The sequence below is a fragment of the Polypterus senegalus genome, chromosome 13, assembly GCF_016835505.1.
Source record: "Polypterus senegalus isolate Bchr_013 chromosome 13, ASM1683550v1, whole genome shotgun sequence".
Taxonomy (NCBI): Eukaryota; Metazoa; Chordata; class Cladistia; order Polypteriformes; family Polypteridae; genus Polypterus; species Polypterus senegalus.
The window spans coordinates 31623744-31643430 of record NC_053166.1 but is presented as its reverse complement, the minus strand read 5'-3'; the positions used below and the strand labels follow the sequence as shown (position 1 = coordinate 31643430).

The 19687-nt window shown below is 38.7% G+C and overlaps 1 protein-coding gene across 3 annotated transcripts in view; it reads right to left on the bottom strand.

Moving 5' to 3' along the window:
- sgcd (sarcoglycan, delta (dystrophin-associated glycoprotein)) overlaps nucleotides 1-19687 on the bottom strand; it is a 905470-nt gene that overhangs the window by 690040 nt on the left and 195743 nt on the right. Inside the window, exon 1 of one of the 3 annotated variants that reach the window (XM_039775692.1) lies at nucleotides 291-321. The exons of the other annotated variants lie outside the window; for them this stretch is intronic. The gene's annotated coding sequence lies outside the window, so the exon portion shown is untranslated. Of the gene's footprint in view, nucleotides 1-290; nucleotides 322-19687 lie in introns of those variants that run through there. 3 annotated transcript variants of the gene reach the window in all.

Sequence of the window (19687 nt, the reverse complement as noted above, 5' to 3'; positions counted from 1 at the left end):
TTTTACTACATTAAATTTCATTGGGCACATATCTGTCCAAGCCTGCATGCTGTCCAAGTCCCCCTGTAATGACTCAATGGTTTCTTAATTATTTGCCAATTCACTTAGTTTGGTGTCATCTACAAACTTAACTAGGTTATATTCCTATCCTTATCATTGATATATATTAAACATAGCAGCGGCCCCAGCACTGACCCCTGCTGGACCCCACTCTTAATGTCAGCCAATTGTGATAAAGTTCCTCACACCATATGCCTCTTTTTCCAGTGTTTAGCCAGTTTTACACTCACCTTCTCACATCACCCTCAACTCCAACTTCTTTTACTTTGATGCCCGGCCTCTCATGTGGCACGTTATCAAATGCTTTCTGAAAGTCAAGATAAATAATATCATTTGCTCAACTTTCAGCACATACTTTTGTTGCTTCTTCATAAAATTAGTAGTAAAAACACAACCTCCCTCTTTTGAACCCATTCTGACTGTTCAATAAATCTTAAATTCTTTCCATGTGTCACTCAATCTTTTGCTTAATAGCTCCTTCAGTATGTTTACCAGTGATGCACATTAAGCTTACTGGCCTATAGTTGATTGGATCTTCTGGATTACTCTACACAACATGCTGCAATTTTCAGTCCTGGCCTTCATTTACAAATCCTTAGCAAGTCATGAACAATGGTGGCAAGCGTCCGTGACATCCCCATTGACTCAGTCATACTGCTCTCTGAGTAGTCACAAAAAGTCCAAACATGTTTGATTTTGTCACAAGTTATTAATGGCAGGCTATCATGTGTTAGACCGATAAGTACCTACTCAGAAGAAAAATGCAAAGCCCACTAAAAGAGAATCAAGCAATCAAAACCTTCAAAAAAAAGAAGAACAGAGATGAGCAATGGTGGCCCCAAGAGACAAAAGGTCTGTGCAAACAGAGAAGAGTCTTGTTGAATTTTGGAGCTAGAACAAATGTCTATTCAGCACCTTGTCTTTCGAGTACCATGAGAGACTGGAGCAAGAAAAAAAAGACTGCATGTTGAGTGGCTGCCAAAATGTGCTACCCTCACAATACACAATACGTTTACAGTGCAAAAGGACGTTTGAAACCGAGCTGAGAAGATGAGAGAAGCACAACACTTGAATGAAATGCACTGCGGAAGAACTGAAACAACTGAAAATGTTTCAAATAATTTCCATTCATCCTTCAATTATTGACTTAACTGGTTTGACTGGTTGCACGTTTTGCCAGACCTTTTTTATTAAAGTGTGCTGCTCATAGTTAACCAGACCTCAGAGTAACTGTTCATGTATGGTGCCAACAAATGAGTACAGAGTCACAAGAAACATGACCTCTCTTCACAGTCTTTCAGGGAAGCACTTTAACAGATATTTTAAAATAATTACTGCTATCCTGTTTGAGGTCAATGACACTTACAAATGCAGGGGCAATTCGCCAAAAAAGATCAATTTCTTCTTCTTTTGGCTGCTCCTGTTAGGGGCTGCCAAAGCGAATCATCTTCCATATCTTTCTGTCCTCTGCATCTTGCTCTATCACACCCACCTCTTGAATGTCATCTCTCACAACATCCATAGACCCTCTAATATATTCATTTCTAATCCTGTAAATCCTCGTCATACCCAATGCAAACCTCTTTAAATCTTTAACTCTGCTACCTCCAGCTCTGTCTCCTTTTTTCTGGTCAGTGCCACCGTCTCCAGCTCATATAACATAGCTGGTCTCACTACCGTCCTATAGACCTTCCCTTTCACTCTTGCTGATACTCGTCTATCACAAATCACTCCTGACACTCTTCTCCTCCCATTCCACCCTGCATGCACTCTCTTCCACAATCCCCATTACTCTATACTGTTGATCACAAGTATTTAAATTCATCCACCTTCGCCAACTCTACTCCTTGCATCCTCACCATTCCACTGACCTCCCTCTCATTTACACACATGTATTCTGTCTTGTTCCTACTGATCTTCATTCCTCTCCCCTCGAGAGCATATCTCCACCTCTCAAGGGTCTCCTCAACCTGCACCCTACTATCTCCTACAGATCACAATGTCATCAGCAAACATCACAGTCCACGAGGACTGCTGTCTAATCTCGTCTGTCAACCTGTACATCACCTTTACAATTAAGAAAGGGCTCAGAGCTAATCTCCGATGTAATCTCACCTCCATGTTGAATGCACCCGTCACTTCTACCACAGACCTCACCACTGTCACACTTTCCTCATACATATCCTGGACAACTCTTACATACTTCTCTGCCAAAACAAACCAGTTTGACCATTCTGAAGTTTTGCCTCATGGTTCAACAAATGAAGGAATAGATCTGCACTAAAGATGGCGCTCACCGCAGAATTAAAAGCTGGTCAGATATGGAATCATCATCCATGGTTAAGAGGATATCAGGACCAAAAGTCATTAGATTTTAAAATACATCTCAACGTTTGGAGCTAAATGTTTGAGAATATGTGACCAAATTAGTTATTCAGGAATTAAGTATTTAATAGCCAAAAACGATGTTTTTTTTTTTCTTCTGTGACTGTTGTCACATGGGAGGCAGCTAAGGGCTTGAGTAAGGGCAGTTCCGAATCATACCGGGATGTGGCAGAGTGCACTGCCTTTTTTTCTCCTTTTCCTGCAGATCATTCACGGGAGATTCCTCCTGGTCATCTTGATGTCACTTCCGGGACCGAGCATATGGAAGGAGACCTTGCCGGCTCCAGCCCCTGTGATGTCACATCCGGCCTTGAGCCTATGGCTGAAGACCTTCATGAGCCCAACCCCTTCATGAGCCCAACCCCTTTGATCTCACTTCCTGTCTTCCCTTTTAAAAGCCTCCGCCTTTTCCCTATTCCCTCAGTTCTGTTTTGGACTCGGTTTTGTGCACATCAGTGCAGTATTCATTTTGCAGCCAGGATACCAATTATACGGGTGGCTGCCCCAAACCTTGCTATGACTCTGTGTGGAGTTTGTGACACTGTGTACCAAAAAATTCTCTATTTATAAAATCCACATCATCTCAGCCAGTCAATTAATTACTGCAGATGGCATTTAGATTAATAGTCATGAGCAGTATAGTATACGGCGTGCCAATTTAAACAAAGATTGAGTCATTTGGTTGTGAAAGCAGGGGATGAGTAAATATATTTAAACTGTCATCTGAATCAAATAAACAGAATATTTTTAGTAGAAAGTAAAAGGGTCCTGCTGTGAATGGTCAGAGTTCTGAACAGGGTTAGCTCCTGCTTTGTACCCAGTGCTGCCAAGAAAGTGTGGCTCTCGTAGGGAAGGGAATGCATGGATGATGAAGTATTCTGGAATTTCATTTCATTCTTATTAACTGTTATCTCTCCTGCTAGTTAATTAACCCATGCAATGCAAAGCCACTTTTAATTCATCAACTCAAAACTAAAAATAACCAGGCAGAGAAGGATGGTGACTCATCTATTTGTGCGTTTAATAACATATCCTTTTGTTTTGAGTATTGTGGTACCTGACACAACACTGCGACTTTTACCTGGAAATACACAAATTTGTAACCCAGTTTTGTTCAAAAATTAAATTACCAAAAAGTCCTCATTGTCAACTCCATTCAATGGACTAAGCATATGGCAATGCCATGTTTGTCTTCACTAAGTGGTGGTGACAGAAATGAGAGGGCTTATTTAGTTCTCCTTATTTTACATAATATTCTACAAATCTTAACAGTTTTTCTCTGCTCACAAAACAGACAGGAATTTGAAGCTCCAGGGGGGAACACATTAAACGGCATAAAAAAGTTGTGGCTATAGCAGGGGTCTCCAACCTTTTTTCCCCTGAGAGCTACTTTTATAAAATGAAAATGGTCGAGAGCTACTCATGTGTTCTATTGTTTATTCTCATAGCTTATTTCAACCCAAATAAACTGAATAAGCTTGTTTTGCCTGAACATTTACAAAATATTGGTGTCCACAACTCACATTTTGCATTAAAACATCACAAAAATATTTAGTTCACCTGCAAGTTAATTGTGTATGTCTGTATGTGTTTTCTAGTGTATCTCACACTATTGAATTAAAACATGAATGCTGTCAAAACAAAACAATGCAATTACAAATACACAGACATTACTTATTTATTTGTCATTTTGTTCCATGTCACTGTGTCACTTTATTCGTGTCCAGATGTGTTTTTCAGTTAGTCAGATGACTGGCACTGCATGGAGTCAACAAGAGAGGCAGGTGTATGGTGGAGTGGAGCCACTTAGGTTGACTCTTATGGAGTCATTTCAATGTTCATCTGTCAGTCTTGATCTAAACTTTGATTTCATGACATTCATGTCAGATTCACAGAGTTATGGAGACCCAAACAGACATTTTCTGAGCTGCTTGGTGAAGATTTGTATAGTTATCTGGCTCTACTAAGCTCCAGAAATGCTGAGAATGCTGTTGAGACTTTAACTGCACATTATTTTGAAGGTTTACTAATATATAATATATAAAATCCAATGTCTGTCCGTATGTTTGTCCGCTTTTTTAACGAGAGAACTTTAGAGGATTTAGATCGGGTTTTTTCTATAATTTGCTTGAACATTCTGGTTGAATTTGCGACTTCTCTCATTTTGCTATGTATCATAGTTCGTTTGCGGTACCGATGTACCGGGTGGAGGGGCCTTCCTCACTCAGTCCCCAGCTTCGGGGCGTGTCCCTTAACTTCGCTTAGCTAGCGGACGAGAGAACAATTGAATTGAACTTTACTTAATATTTAAAATAAAATGTTACTTAGGTCTTGATGAGTTTGAGTCCAGATATTCTCTTAAGTGTATGCCACATTGAAAAGATTGCAGTTCAGATTGTGGATTGTGATTTTGTGTTAAAAAAGATTGTGATGTGATTTTTTGGAAAAATCGCCCACCCCTAATTTGACTAATCAAGTTTTCAAATTTATGTAGGATTCATTAACCCATGGTGAGCTACTTGGAAAGGGGTTGCGAGTGATGTGTTGGAGACCCCTGGACTAGAGCATCGTGAACAATCTTCGACTGGAATTCACCAAGACGTTTCTACAAAGGCATTTTGTCAAATGGTCTTCATGCTGAACTTCTGCACATACCAGGTGTGGCGTACGGCGAGGGCCCTTGTCTGGCTGGGATGCATTTTTAGTGGAAGGACCTGGGGAGAGATAGCATATTCAGGGCATTGCTTTTCCCAGAGCACTGTGGGTTCAAATAGCTTCTTTATGGAACAGTACCTTTCATCAGGCTCTTTTCTTCATAATCAGAAAGCCTCCACTCAAGTAATCCCATAAAAAGCACCCTTGGACCCCAACAGGGCTGGCCTTCAGAACTGCAAATCCTATGCACCCCAGTGGGTGTCCAGATGGGAGCTGTGCCAGAGGGATGCTGCTGCTCAGCGGTCTGAGTGAGCACATATCCCTAACAGGCAGGAAAATGAATGTTAACCATTCTAGGGTAGATTCCCATTCATTTATGTTGTCCATTCATTAAGATGGACTCCCAGCCAGATGAGGAAATACCATCAGTTCCAGCTGAACCAGTCCATCCATGCCTTACATTACAATACTTTTGTCATCCTCGCAACCACTCGTGCACCACTTTCTTCACGTCATCATCAGTCTTTAATCGACGACCATCCAGATGTTTTTTTAGCAGTCCATAAATGGTGGAAACCACATGGTGTCTAATCTAGCAAATAAGAAGGATGTGGCAATACCTTCTCCAGACAAGCCCTGGTGTTCTTAGCAGTGTGTCATTATCTTACAACAAATGGACTCCTTGAGACAGCAGTCTTTGCCGCTTGCAAAGAATAACAGGCTTTGCATTGGTCTCCAGCAAGTCACAGTAACTAGTGACTGTAGTACCCCTTGGCATGTAGTGTTTGACAATAACGGAGGTGCACAAGTGGATGTGAGAACAAGACAAAACCTTTTATTCTGCTGGAATTCAGGCAGGTGGCGTAAGTGCATTGAGAAGGGTGGAGACTAAATTGAGAAATGACATTACCAGTTGCATTATGGTTCGTTCCATTTTCTAATTTTAGCTTGACTCCCCATCGTATTTCTGTCTCCACTGTGGTGCTTAGTCCATGGATGGCTCTTACATTGCGGCCTCCTGAATAGGCTGTAGCCTACCATAAGAAAGTGGGAGCTGTCTTTGATGGGCCAGCATTTAGTGTCGGATCAACCTTTATAAAGAAGAAATGTATGCAATGGCTCTGCAGATGAAGTGTGCTTGAATTTTACAATTTAAACCTGTGGATCCTGTGGAGTGAAAGGCCAGTACGTTCGCATAATTAAATGCATGCTGAACACTTGGGCCCTTTGAACTTCTCCTCTTTTACAGTCCTGCCAATTATTTTAGCACTTGGCTATACTGACCCTACAAAACCTTGTGGTGTATTTTCGGTTCTTTTGCCCATACTGCATACTAATTCTGCTTTGCATATTTCCTTTCATATTGAAAGCATTGATTTTTCCAAAGAATACAACACATATTAAGAGTTTCTTTTAGAGATGCAAGGGGCAATTTGGTTTAATGAGCATTGCACAGTAAATCCTGAAAAGGGAACAAATAATACACACCATAGTTAGTACTCAGAATTTTCAAATCCTGGGCTAGCTTCTGCGTCTATGAAGACTGCATGTTCTCCTTGTGCTGGTGTGTGTGTTTATTTCTAGGTATTCCAATTTTCAACCCACACTCTAAACACAGACATGCACTAGACTGGCTGAGTGTCAGTATGTAATTTTGTCCGCCCTGTCCAGGTTTGGCATTTCCAGTTCAGATGACACTAAACTAAGCTACTGGAAAAAAAAAAAAAAACGGGGTGGTGTGTGGTTTCAGTGCTGGGCACTGTGTTGTGGCTGGAGAATTTAAGGGGAAGATGTGCCCTCCAGCTGAAGAAAAATAAAGTCTTTCATTTTATATGTGCCTCTGTGTTCATCTGTGTCGGGTCAGGCGCCTATATAGTGTCTTTTTATTACAATATATACATATATATTTATAAATACTTTTTAAAAACCAAGCTTATATTAAGTTAAAAAATGTACTAAAAAGTAAAAAATAAGACTCTCATACATCATTCGCCAAATAAAAGCATGGGCACTTTTTGAATGTTGATTGATGAAAAGCACTCACGCTTTTATTTTGTGAATGATGTATAATAGACTTATTTTTTACTTTTTAGTACACCTTTTAACTTAATATAAGTGTGGTTTTTAAAAAGTATATACATATATATATATATATATTATTTTCAACTTTTTAGTCTTGAATATTTTTCATATATTCTCGAATGAAATGTTCTAACCGATACTAATGGCATCTATTGGTGAAATCTTGACCTATTCTTCATATGAAAATTTCATTTCTTAATTAACATAGATTAATTGATCAATCAGTGAAACTGATTGTTGATTCATGTATTGTCATCGGAAGTGAGTAAGTGTGCAAAATTTCAAGTCATTTGGACAATAGGAAGTGGGTTAAATATCGATTACAAGATTTATACCAGACAACAAACAGAAGAAGTTAATATACGTGTGGTAATAATAAAAAAAAAAAAAATAAGAATAATAAATAGCCAATTGTGCAATTTACACATGACAATAAACTTGAACTTAAATGTGTTCACAGAATATTTAAATGTCTTGATAAAGCTGGAAAGTGCTAGAAATAAACACCTGAGAAATCGTTGGTGGATAAAATTTGAAATGTGCTATGGGAGACAGACAGAAAATGTACTTACCGAATATATTAAGTAAAATGCCTTCCTCCTTCTTTGAACTGCTCTGGCCTGTACAATGTGTACAACAATCTTTTTAGAATGAAACTCGAGAAGAGAGCCGCTTGCTACTTATCAGAGTACAGAATTTAAATGATCAGTTTATGCAAGCTTTTCATATGGCCTTGAAATTCTGATTCTTTACCTCTTTTTTTTATTCTTGACGCTATGCTTGCTTGCAGAACTTCATTTTTTCTATCATTACTCTGGAAGGGACTCCTTCACAATTTTAATTTATTTTGGAAAAATGTTCTAGCCTGACTAGGTAAAGGAAAGAGACATCTGCCATTGCTGAAATGCAGACTGTATATGGATGTTATTTTTATATGAGGCTCCCATCTTGGTCAGCCCTTTTAAAACTGCATTTCAAACAGCAAAATAAAAGAAAATAGAAAATACACACTACAGGAATATGCCACAAATCCCAAGGCAGTGTAAGAGTATCTCTCTAGGGAGTCGGTAGCGTTTAGCAAAATTCAAATTCTTACATATTTTGAAAAAACTTTACAACAATTAATATTTCAAACAAAAATATAATGAACACTTCAATAAAAAGTATATTATTTTATATGTTACTTACCACATGTGATTTATAGTGATGTGTATTTATGGATCTTGTGTTTTCATGGAAAATTAAAATAAAATAGTTTATGATGTAATATATGCCTATGGTGAACAATGCTGTACATCAAGTGAAACATCAGTAACGGCACACTGCATGATAACGTGCAGTGACTACACTTGACTTGAGCAATCCTAGTTTTCATCCTCTTTCTCTGAACATTTAGCATTCGTTTGCTCAGAGGTTGATGCGCTTGCTGCTTCCTGAGCAGCTCTTCTTTTCTCCACCCTAGCGACCCACTTCTTCTCTGTCGGCATCTTTTCGCATTAAAACTGATTAAGTCAGTATTTGTGATTCAATTACTTAGTAAGTTTTTCTTAATTTTTCACACAGGCTGGCACTTAAGTCTTCAATCTGCCTCAAGAATGATTTAAGATATAAAGAGGTAGGGGAAGTGACGGCGAAGGTGGTTGGGATGAGAACGGCATCCATACTCATGCGCCACATGGCCACCTTGCTGGTTGCTGCAGAGAGTTGATTCTACAAAATAATAAAATAAAAAGAGGAATAACCTTGGAGGTCAATCATCACCCTGAAAGCGAATAGTAGACATCACGTAGTATATGTGTACCACATTTCAGGTCAATAGGTCAAACGGTTTGCGAGCTACAGGTGATTTAAAATCCTGGCCAGACAAACAAACAGCCGCGGTAGCATATTATATATAAAAATGTCAAAAAAAAAACTCTCACATTACTCATGTATAATCCTCATGTCAATCATCCACTTCTTTCCTTCAACATACAAACCACATGCATTTTGCATTTTTGTTAAATAAATGCTTCTGGAAAAATGAGCGCTCAATACCAACAAGAAGCGCAAGTGTTATGGGGCTAACGTTTTGAATTTAAGACAGATCTTTTGACCAATCAATGAGGAGGACAAGCAGACCTTCAATCAATGAATGAGGAGGACAGGCAGACCTTCAATTCAAAAACTCAGTCCTATCTGATGTGAACAGATATGAACATGAAAAATGACGGCTCCTATAACAAAACAAAATGGTGAAAATATAGAGTGGTAAATTCTGAAGTTTTTACAGACACCTTCTAGGGCAAAATAAATGTTACCATCAAAATCCTTGGTTCAGAAAAACACCAATTGGCTTTATACCCTTACTAATTGTTAAACAGTAAAGTTTAAATCACTCATATTATAGCAATAGGAACTCATTCATGGTGAATTGCAACGTCGACAACATTGACTATCACTTTCAGGTTGAAGCTAAATATTTTCTAATAACCCTTCATAAATGTGGTATTGGTAGATCCTATTCTGGAGTGTTCCTACAAATGCTTTATAAGTCTTATGATGACCATACAAAGATATCTTAAAATCATTTTACACAACAGTGTGTGCCCTGCGGTGGGCTGGCGCCCTGCCCGGGGTTTGTTTCCTAGCTTGCGCCCTGTGTTGGCTGGGATTGACTCCAGCAGACCCCAGTGACCCCGTAGTTAGGATATAGCGGGTTGGATAATGGATGGATGGATGGATTTTACACAACATTAACTGATTAATAAATGCACCAAGGTTGCCCCGTTCTAAAGTGTTATCATGTTCTTTTTTTCTTTGGTTAAAAACGGAATATATATTTGAATTCTTCAGCACAGTCTTCTTGAATTGCAACAAAAATGTCTCCTCTCTGTTCTAGCTTGTATGTTGTCTCCTTTTTTTTCTAGAGGTCTTTTCACTCAGCTTAGTCTTTTTCTGTTGAGTCTAAGGTGACAAAGAGGACATTTCCTCTTGATTCATGACCAATAATGAAATGTGGGTTATTCATTTTCATCCTAGAGGAAGCCATTAATCAAAGTGGTGGAAACAGCCATTACTGGCATAGTAGGTTAACCATGGAAAGTAATTTCTCCAACAGGGAATATCTAAGCCAGATCAGCAATGGACTGCTACTGTTTAGTAACTGTAGTTCTATGCTGGAAATATCTTAGATGCTAGTCCAGGTAAGTTATTAACTTCATAGTCATGTATCCATCCATACATTATCAAACCTAATTAATCTCATTGATGTCTATGGCCTTTCACATTAGTATAATGCTTAAGATGGTAACCTGCTCTTATGTATTTTGTATGAACTACATACTGTATGTAATAACATGTTCCCTAATGGAAGTCTGTTTCATCTTACAAACTTAAAATGAAATGTAACTTTAATTACTGGGTGTACTACAGATATGGGATGTGACCGCTGAAATGCTGCACAACTAAGATACGTTATACCTTAAGGCCATGTCTCAATCTTCGTTTTTTCCACCAATTTTCATTTGTAGCCTTCTGTAGCGTGTGGCCGGGGCCCTTGCCCGACTGGGACGTCCCCATGCTAGAAGGACCAGGAGAGGAAGCATGTCCAGAACGTTGTCTGCATGCATCTCACATGAAGAGAAATGGGTTCTGTGTGTGTGTGTGTGTGTGTAACTTGATCCTATAATGGAGTGGTGAACTTTCCATGGCTGTGGCCAACTCACTGTAACCCCCCATTAACCGCAACTAGATTAAGTAGGTTTGAGAATTATAATGTTATGTTTTATAAAAATCTGTAAAATATTAATGCATAAATCACTGCAAGGATCACATCATACTAATAGTAGGGTTACTTTCTAATTCGAATTATTTGAAGTACACTTTTTTAACTAGCTGTGTGTTTGAATTCCCTTAAAGGACTGGATGCAACATAACACTCTAAAGCTTGCTTAACGCAATTTACGGTCACAGGAGGTCAGAGCCTATTGCTGCAGAAATAGGCACATGGTACCAGCCCATAACAAAGCCCTCTCATGTATACATCCACACTGGGGCAGTTTGGAATTTCCAATTAACCAGTATAGCACATCTTTGGATTTAGGGGAGTAAAACCCATGGAGAAACAGGGAGAACATTCAGACCCCATGCAGACAAAAACTACAGTAGGCATTAGATTTGAGTCAAGTATGCTTGATCAATGAGGTTAACACTACTACAGTCCACTCCACATGGGTGGGATATGCTTTTCAAAATAACGTGTTTACGCACATTTAGCTCGGTTTCTGACTGCTGCTCTTCATGTCCAAGTCTTTTTTGCCCATAACACAAAAGCAGGCTGGTGAAATGGTGACTCAGCTTCTATGAATTTACTTGGTGATGCAGACATCACTTTGTGTTCATAAGAATGATTGAAAAACACTTTGAAAACACTGCTTTCACATCATCATCACATGAAGTGTCGGGAACAAACGTCTAAGCGCTAGAGCTTATGCTTCTCTATCAGTTGCTTAGGCACCCACCTGGCACACATTTTACTGAACTTAAGGCATACACAGATCCAACACTCACATTTAGCTCTCCTGCAGCCTGTTGAACTGTTATTCTTCTGTTTTTGCAAATCAGTTCCAGGGTTCTTTCTTCATTCCTTGTGGTCGTGGCTGTAGCTAGAGTCCAGAGTGCTCTGCATCCATCACACTAGTATGGCCATTTTTGACCATTTCAATCCACTCATAGATGACTCTACGAGAGAGAATGTTGTCCCCATACTGAGCACATATGTGGATATGAATTTGTGCTCCTAGCACACCTTCTGCCCACAAAGAGCGTATGACAGAACGCTGTTCCTCTTTGGTGCAATTTATAAGTTTGGCAGTCATCTTCACCACAGGGCAACAATGCTTATACTAAACTTCAAGGGAAGACAGAACTAGTCACATGAAACTCTCAGACATGACCGATTACTACTCCTGCCTTCACCGCTTCGAACGAAAATATAAAAGTGCGGAAACTTTTTGAACATCCGTCATACGATGTACTGTTTAAATCGTCCTAATGTCGTGTTATACAAAAGTCAAGCTTTATGGGGTTCCCCCTTATTTTTAGCCCACTAGACCCGAAAAGCTCTAATTTTAGACCTTTATTGGACCATATTTTATTCAGGAAAGTACAAACTTATGATAAAGAGTAAACCAATAGGTGTCTTAACAAAAATTATCAGAAAGACTTGAAGGTGTGCATTCCACATCAACTGACCCCAGGAGTTCACTCCTTAATGGTGTATGAGGGGTCAAAGTTACTCTTTTTCATAAAACTTCGAAAAAATGGGGATCGGTAATATACTGTAGGCCTGTGGAGTGTCACTTTATACTATTTATATTATTGCTTATCATGAATATGATCCTGCTTTTGGCATGTGATTCTTTTCTGGTGGTTCTAACCCTCTAAGAAGAATTCCCAGAAGGTTATAAATGAAACATTTTAAACATAAACATGTGGGGTATTGTTTTAGACTATTTCAAGGCCAGTGATTATTAATATATTATGATTTTTTTTCAATCAAAAAATTAATGATATTAGAAATAACATAGTATATCCCTCCAACACTAAGGATCCTCCTAAACCCCAGCATCCTGTTATAAACAAATTAAACTCTTTCACTAGGATAGATTTACCTGATTTACAAGAAATAATCTCTAAATTAAAACCCTCCACCTGCATCATTGATTCAATACCAACAAGGTTTTTCAAAGAAGTATCAGGCGTGCTAATTGATAATGTTCTGGACATAGTAAATTCGTCATTAGATACGGGGGTCTTCCCAGGACTGTCTTAAGACTGCTGTAGTTAAACCCCTTCTTAAGAAACATAATCTCGACCCTCAGCTCTTGAAAATTTTAGACCCATCTCTAACCTGCCTTTCTTAAGTAAAGTTCTGGAGAAGGCAGTCATTATGCAGTTAAATGACCACCTCAATAAACCTGCTATTCTTGATACATTTCAGTAGGGTTTTAGAACAAATCACAGCACAGAAACTGCACTCGTTAAAGTAGTAAATGACTTGCGGGTGAATGCAGACAGAGGCCATTTATCTGTTCTCATCCTCTTAGATCTGAGTGCTGCATTTGACACCATTGATCATAATATTCTTAGAAATCGCCTTAGTCAATGGGTGGGCCTCTCTGGCAGTGTCTTAAATTGGTTTGAATCCTACCTGACAGGGAGAAAATTTTTGTTAGTTGTGGTAATTACAACTCAAAGACACATGATATCCAATATGGTGTTCCACAAGGCTCTATCCTGGGTCCGCTGTTATTCTCAATCTACATGCTTCCGTTAGGTCAGATTATCTCAGAGCACAACGTGAGCTACCACAGCTATGCTGAGGACACACAGCTGTACTTATCAATAGCACCTGATGACCACAATTATATTGATTCACTAACACAATGTCTGAGTTGTATCTCAGAATGGATGAATAGTAACTTTCTCAAGTTAAATAAAGAGAAAACTGAAATCTTAGTGATTAGCAATAATGGATACAATGAGGCTATTAGAAATAAACTGGATACATTAGGATTAAAAGTCAAGACGGAGGTAAAAAGCTTAGGGGTAATTGTTCACTGTAAAATCGCATATTAATCAGATCACTAGGACAGCATTTTTTCACTTAAGAAACATAGCTAAAGTTATACCTCTTATATCACTGAAAGATGCTGAGAAATTAGTTCACGTGTTTGTTTTCAGTCGACTAGATTACTGTAACGCACTCCTCTCAGGACTACCCAAAAAAGACATAAATCATTTGCAACAAGTGCAGAATGCAGCTGCTAGAATACTAGGAAAAGAAAATCCGAACACATTTCTCCAGTTTTGATGTAACTACACTGGTTACCTGTGTCATTCAGGATTGACTTTAAAATTCTGCTTATGGTTTATAAAGCCTTAAATAATCTCGCCCCATCTTATATATCAGAATGTCTGACACCTTATATTCCAAATTGTAACCTTAGATCCTCAAATGAGTGTCTCCTTAGAATTCCAAGAACAAAACTTAAAAGAAGTGGTGAGGCGGCCTTCTGCTGCTATGCACCTAAAATCTGGAATAGCCTGCCAATAGGAATTCGCCAGGCTGATACAGTAGAGCACTTTAAAACACTGCTGAAAACACATTACTTTAACATGGCCTTTTTATAACTTCAATTTAACTTAATTTAACTTAATCCTGATACTCTATATGTTCACTTTCCTTATAATAACTACTCATGGTGGCTCTAAAATCTCTACTGACCCCTACTCTCTTTTCTGTTTCTTTTTTCCTGCGCCACCACCACCTACTCAAAGCATCATGATGCTCCAACAATGATGGATGGATTAAAAGGCAGAAGTCTACGTGACCATCATCATCATCAAGCCCTTCCGTGAGAACCCTAAATCCAAAGAGGACTGTTTCATTTATATTAGGTAGAATGCCCAGAGGGGACTGGGTGGTCTCATGGTCTGGAATCCCTACAGATTTTATTTTTTCTCCAGCCGTCTGGAGTTTTTTTGTTTTTTCTGTCCCCCTGGTCATTGAACCTTACTCTTATTCTATGTTAATTAATGTTGACTTATTTTGTTTTCTTATCGTGTCTTTTATTTTTCTATTCTCTATTATGTAAAGCACTTTGAGCTACTGTTTGTATGAAAATGTGCTATATAAATAAATTTTGTTGTTGTTGATGTTTGATTATTCATCCTTTAATAAGGGATGTGTTATGCAGCTGGGATGCATTATGGGTTTCTGTGACTCTTTAAAAGAAGAAGTGTGTCGGGAAAGTTAAAACATGAATGGTTTTATGGAAACATTTTTTCATCCAATTACCAAAGCCACTTTTCATGAGTAGTGGAGAGCTGAAGCAGGCAATTGTAGAATCAGAGAAAAGGCAGGAATTAGCATTGGATGGAATCACACGTGCACACACTCACACACACACGCAAGCACATATATAGACCAGGCTAATTCAGAGTCTAAAAATGAGACATGCAGTGATGTCCAGTGGATACAGGACCTCAAGACAGATGGCAACCTTGCACAGCATCGGCCCCAAATCACTGGAGCTATGAGGAAGTGGCCACAAGTCCATTGTTCTTTACAAAAATGTGTACTTAAAGAAATGATAAAAAATAGTAGTGATAACTGGCCCAAACATAAATGTCTACTCTCCCACCTCAGCAATTTTCATTAGTGACATCCCTCCAACAGCGACATGTCTCACTTCAGCACAGCACATTTTCTTCTTTTAAGGCTCATCCATATTGGCCTTGGACTGATAATACATACATTGAATAGCTACAAATGTCTCTCTTTAAATACTTCACCTGAAAGAACTAAAATGTAAAATAATTTATTGTGATGTAGATAATGTGCTGAGTTTAGCAATGATAAGCAAAGTGCGCTATTCAAATATTCATTATTACTTCAATAATGTAAAGGCGAATTGAATGGAAATATGTTGCTCTGTTTAGTGAGACTTTCATGTTAAGATTAATGAGTTTGGGCATCCGGAGCAATGAGACATGATTTTATTCTGTAGCATGATCTATAGGTTTGCTGCACTCACATACAGACAAGCCTATCTAGGCTCATTATGAAGAATAAGGCAATTTATTCCATTAGCAATATTTAAAGAAAAATCCTACAAAATATTATACACCTCTGCTAATTTTATATAACCATGCACTAAGTAGAAGTACTAATTGTGCAATATGTGCATAATAAAAATTAAGAAGGAAATCATGGAGATGTTTGCATAATGGACAGTTAAAACTAAATGGTATAGGTCAGGGGTCCTGGAGAGCCGCAGTGGCTGCAGGTTTTTGCTCCAACCCAGTTGCTTAATAAAAAGCACTTATTGCTAAAGTAACACTTCTGCTTCACTTTAGTGATTTTGAGCCCTTATTGCTTAATTTTGTCTTAAACAGCTATTTTAATTGCTCCTTATTATCAATAACATGCAAATGACAAGAGAGAGCAGCATTTCTCCATTTAGCTTATTTACATTTACACCTGTGTGTATTTATCTGCACTATTGGGTTTAATTAAATACTTGGAAGAAAAATGAAGAGAAAAAAGTGAAGGACTGAGAATTACTCGTCCATTTTAGCCTTCAAATCATTTGCATGATAGAAAGGGAAAGAAAATCTAGGATATGAGAATGACCTGACATAGCAGAGTTAATTTAATTTCATAGCTTGTTAGTGCTTTATTGGCAAGAATTGCTTTCTAATTAAGCAACCAGGTCAGAACAAAAACCTGCAGCCACTGCGGCTCTCCAGGACTGGGATTGAGGACCCCTGGTATAGGTGGCTTCTGTCCACTCTGAAAAAGAGCTCTGAGAATTTCTACTCCAGAGAACGGTGAATATAAATAATACAAGTCTTAATTCTTAATCAATGTAATAAAGGCTACAAAATAACTAGCAGACCAGGACGTAACCTTTCGCCTACTGGACATTTCTTTAGCCCTTATAACTAGGTCTTGTTTTATCAACACTTCAATCCCATGTGATCATACAGGACATCAGATGCTGCATAGTAAGTCATGTAAAAAAGATAGAAAGTCATCTGTATGATAATGTATGGAAGTGTGAAGTAGTGAGATAATATGTACATCTTGTACATAAAGATAGGGAAGATTCACAGATTGTGACAGGAAAGTGTGTGGAAAAGATGAGAGACTATTGAAACAAGGGAAAAAGAGTGCATAAAGTAGACAGGCAAACAGCAGTGAAATGGGGAAAAGATGGTAAAGGTCTAGACAAGACTGTAACTTGTGGAAATTCAATGATTCTTCTCTGTCTTACATTCTCATGTGACAAGTGTTTTCACAGTCCATTACTCCAAGTATATTTTTAATTAATTAGGGCATGTATTATCTTAATATAAAACTAACTGTACCACCTATCTAAAATGGGTTGAAGTCCAAGTAATCAATGTTGACCTCAGTGTATTGAACATTAATCTTTGCAGTGCACCATCTACTAGAATGTACTATTTTGTAACACATTGCATTTTCATTTCAACAGTTGGTGCATCATTAATGTTTTTAGCATTAAAATGCACTGCTTTTTTTCCCCAACAAACATCACACGTGAAGCGGATGGACACACAAACACATAGATACCTGTCCATTTACTAAGGTGCACAACAGAATTGCTCTAATTGATCTTACTAAGCCATCACACATTCGCTGATTTTGTGATGATGAGACTGGTATACTGAAAAAAAACAAAACAAATGTGTATAGTGGGCATGCAGAATTCAAACCTGGTTTGAGGTAGCACTACTGACCAGGGTGCCACCCTGTGAGTGAAATTTTCACTTATTATTTGCTAAGTCAGAACTAAGTAGTCCGAGTCCCTGCAACAGGTGAGGTCATCACCATGGAGACTGGGTGATGCTTCTGCTGTCACCATCACTTCCAAATGCAGCTGTACTCTTCGGACTCAGCAGTCAAGTTTGTCACCAGATCAGCCTTAATTAATATTGCCTTCTGATTGGAAGTAAATATAAAATTCTACCTAAAGTGATATTTACAGATATATTCAGGGCAGGGAGCCATTCCATCATAGTGCACAAACACATTCACATCTTGCCACTCTGAAATCCGCAATTAACCAAACAGACACATCTTTGGGATATGGGCAAAAGTGACCAGTCGCAGGATTTGAACCTTGTCTGTTGGACCTGTGAGATAGCATTGGTAATAACTGAACCCCATTAGTAGTTTGCTATTATTTTGTTGACTTTGCCACCGAGATTGTCATTGAATTAGGAGCTGTCATCTTATTTGTTGATGGTGCATTCCTATGTTATTGTGCAGAAAACCCAACAATTTCAACCAGCCCTCTCGTACATCAGGTTTAGCAGATGCCACCTTTACCATCCTGATGAGGAGCTTTCTTAAAATAGAAAGCAAGCAAATTGTGTTGAAATGTATGGTTTTAAACACTGAAACTAATTAATAAAGAAAGGGGAGACCTGGTTGCTGGACCCGAATGTATCCTTCAGCTGATATCAGTCATTCTTCCCAGTGTTAAAACTTTCAGCTTTAAAATTTAATAAACAAACAAAACATCATTACTGACCTTAAAGGTATTGTTATTCTCATTTGTTAGAAACCAGTAATGTTGAAGAGAATAACATCTTTATGAGCAGCATGCTCTTTCTTTTTGAATATCTTGGTTTTTAGTCATTCTGATGAATGCTTAGACCATAATGTGTGTATCAATTTACAATTAGTTATTTTGTTACCTCTTCACGTACTTATTTATTTAAAGAGCTTTTGTAAAAAGCCAAATTTACCCTTGAGACAAATAAATAAATTGTGACAAGCAGCTACGGCCATTACCAAGCCGGGACGCCAGCTGGATGGATGGACTGGGGGAGAGAAAATTTGCAAGGCACTACCTCCTCCGGGAAGCTAGAGGGCAGCCCTCCTGGGTGGCTGTGGCACTATGGATTCCCACAGGTACATGCTGGGAGTTGGACTTTAGAACAGCCCTTTTGGTTTCTGTCAGGGCCGTCGGGGCAGCTGCAGAACCCGACTTTGGGCTTTCACAATACCTGGGAGTGATTACAGGTCTGATAAATGACCCACCTGGAACACTCCCTCGGCCTGCTTAAAAGGAGAAGCCTCACTCCATTCTTCGGGTGGAAGAGGACTAAGCTTGCCAGAGGAGAGGAGAGGAGAAAGGAAGAAGAAGGAAGGATATATTTGGTTCATGGTGTAGTGTGCTTTTAAGGGGAGTAAGGGAGATGGGCTTCCCGTGGGAAATAAACGTGCGTTGTGTGGGAAATTGTGTCTCTGCCTATCTGTGTTGGGGTTGGGGCAGCTGCAGCATCCCTGGTTTCCACACTGTCTATCTATCTGTCTGTCTATCTGTCTATGCTAGTGTAATGTTAAACATTGCTGCAGAATCCTGGGTTTGACATTCTTTGTCAGCATTGAGTTGTATATTCTCTCCATGTTCTATGATTATTTTTTGCAGGTAGTCTGGTTTCCCTGTCATATTCCAAGCACACACTGACAATATCTACAGAGACAATCCTGGAGTGATGCTACAGAAAAGAATCAATGCTAAAAATCAGTTGAAATGTCCATTCCTGAAGTTTTAGAGTCACAGGAATACTACAGTGAGACCACAATCATAATCTTACAAAAGCAGCTACATAAACATACAGTGCCTTGAGAAAGTATCTAGGCCCCTTCACTTTTTACACATTGTTATGTTGCTGTCTTATACTAAACCATTTAAATTATTTTTTTCCTTCAGCAAACAATGCTAAATACCTCAGAAATACAAAGATAAAATGTTGCATATACACATTGTCACACACACGCACTTAGAAGGCAGTCTAAGGGATTAACTGGGAGTAAGACACAGAGACTGGGGTTGTTAAATGGTGCTAATAACTTTTCTCCTTCTTCCAAAGACCAGCAGAAGAAAAGCCTTCCTAAGACTCCACCTACTTCCACTGCAAC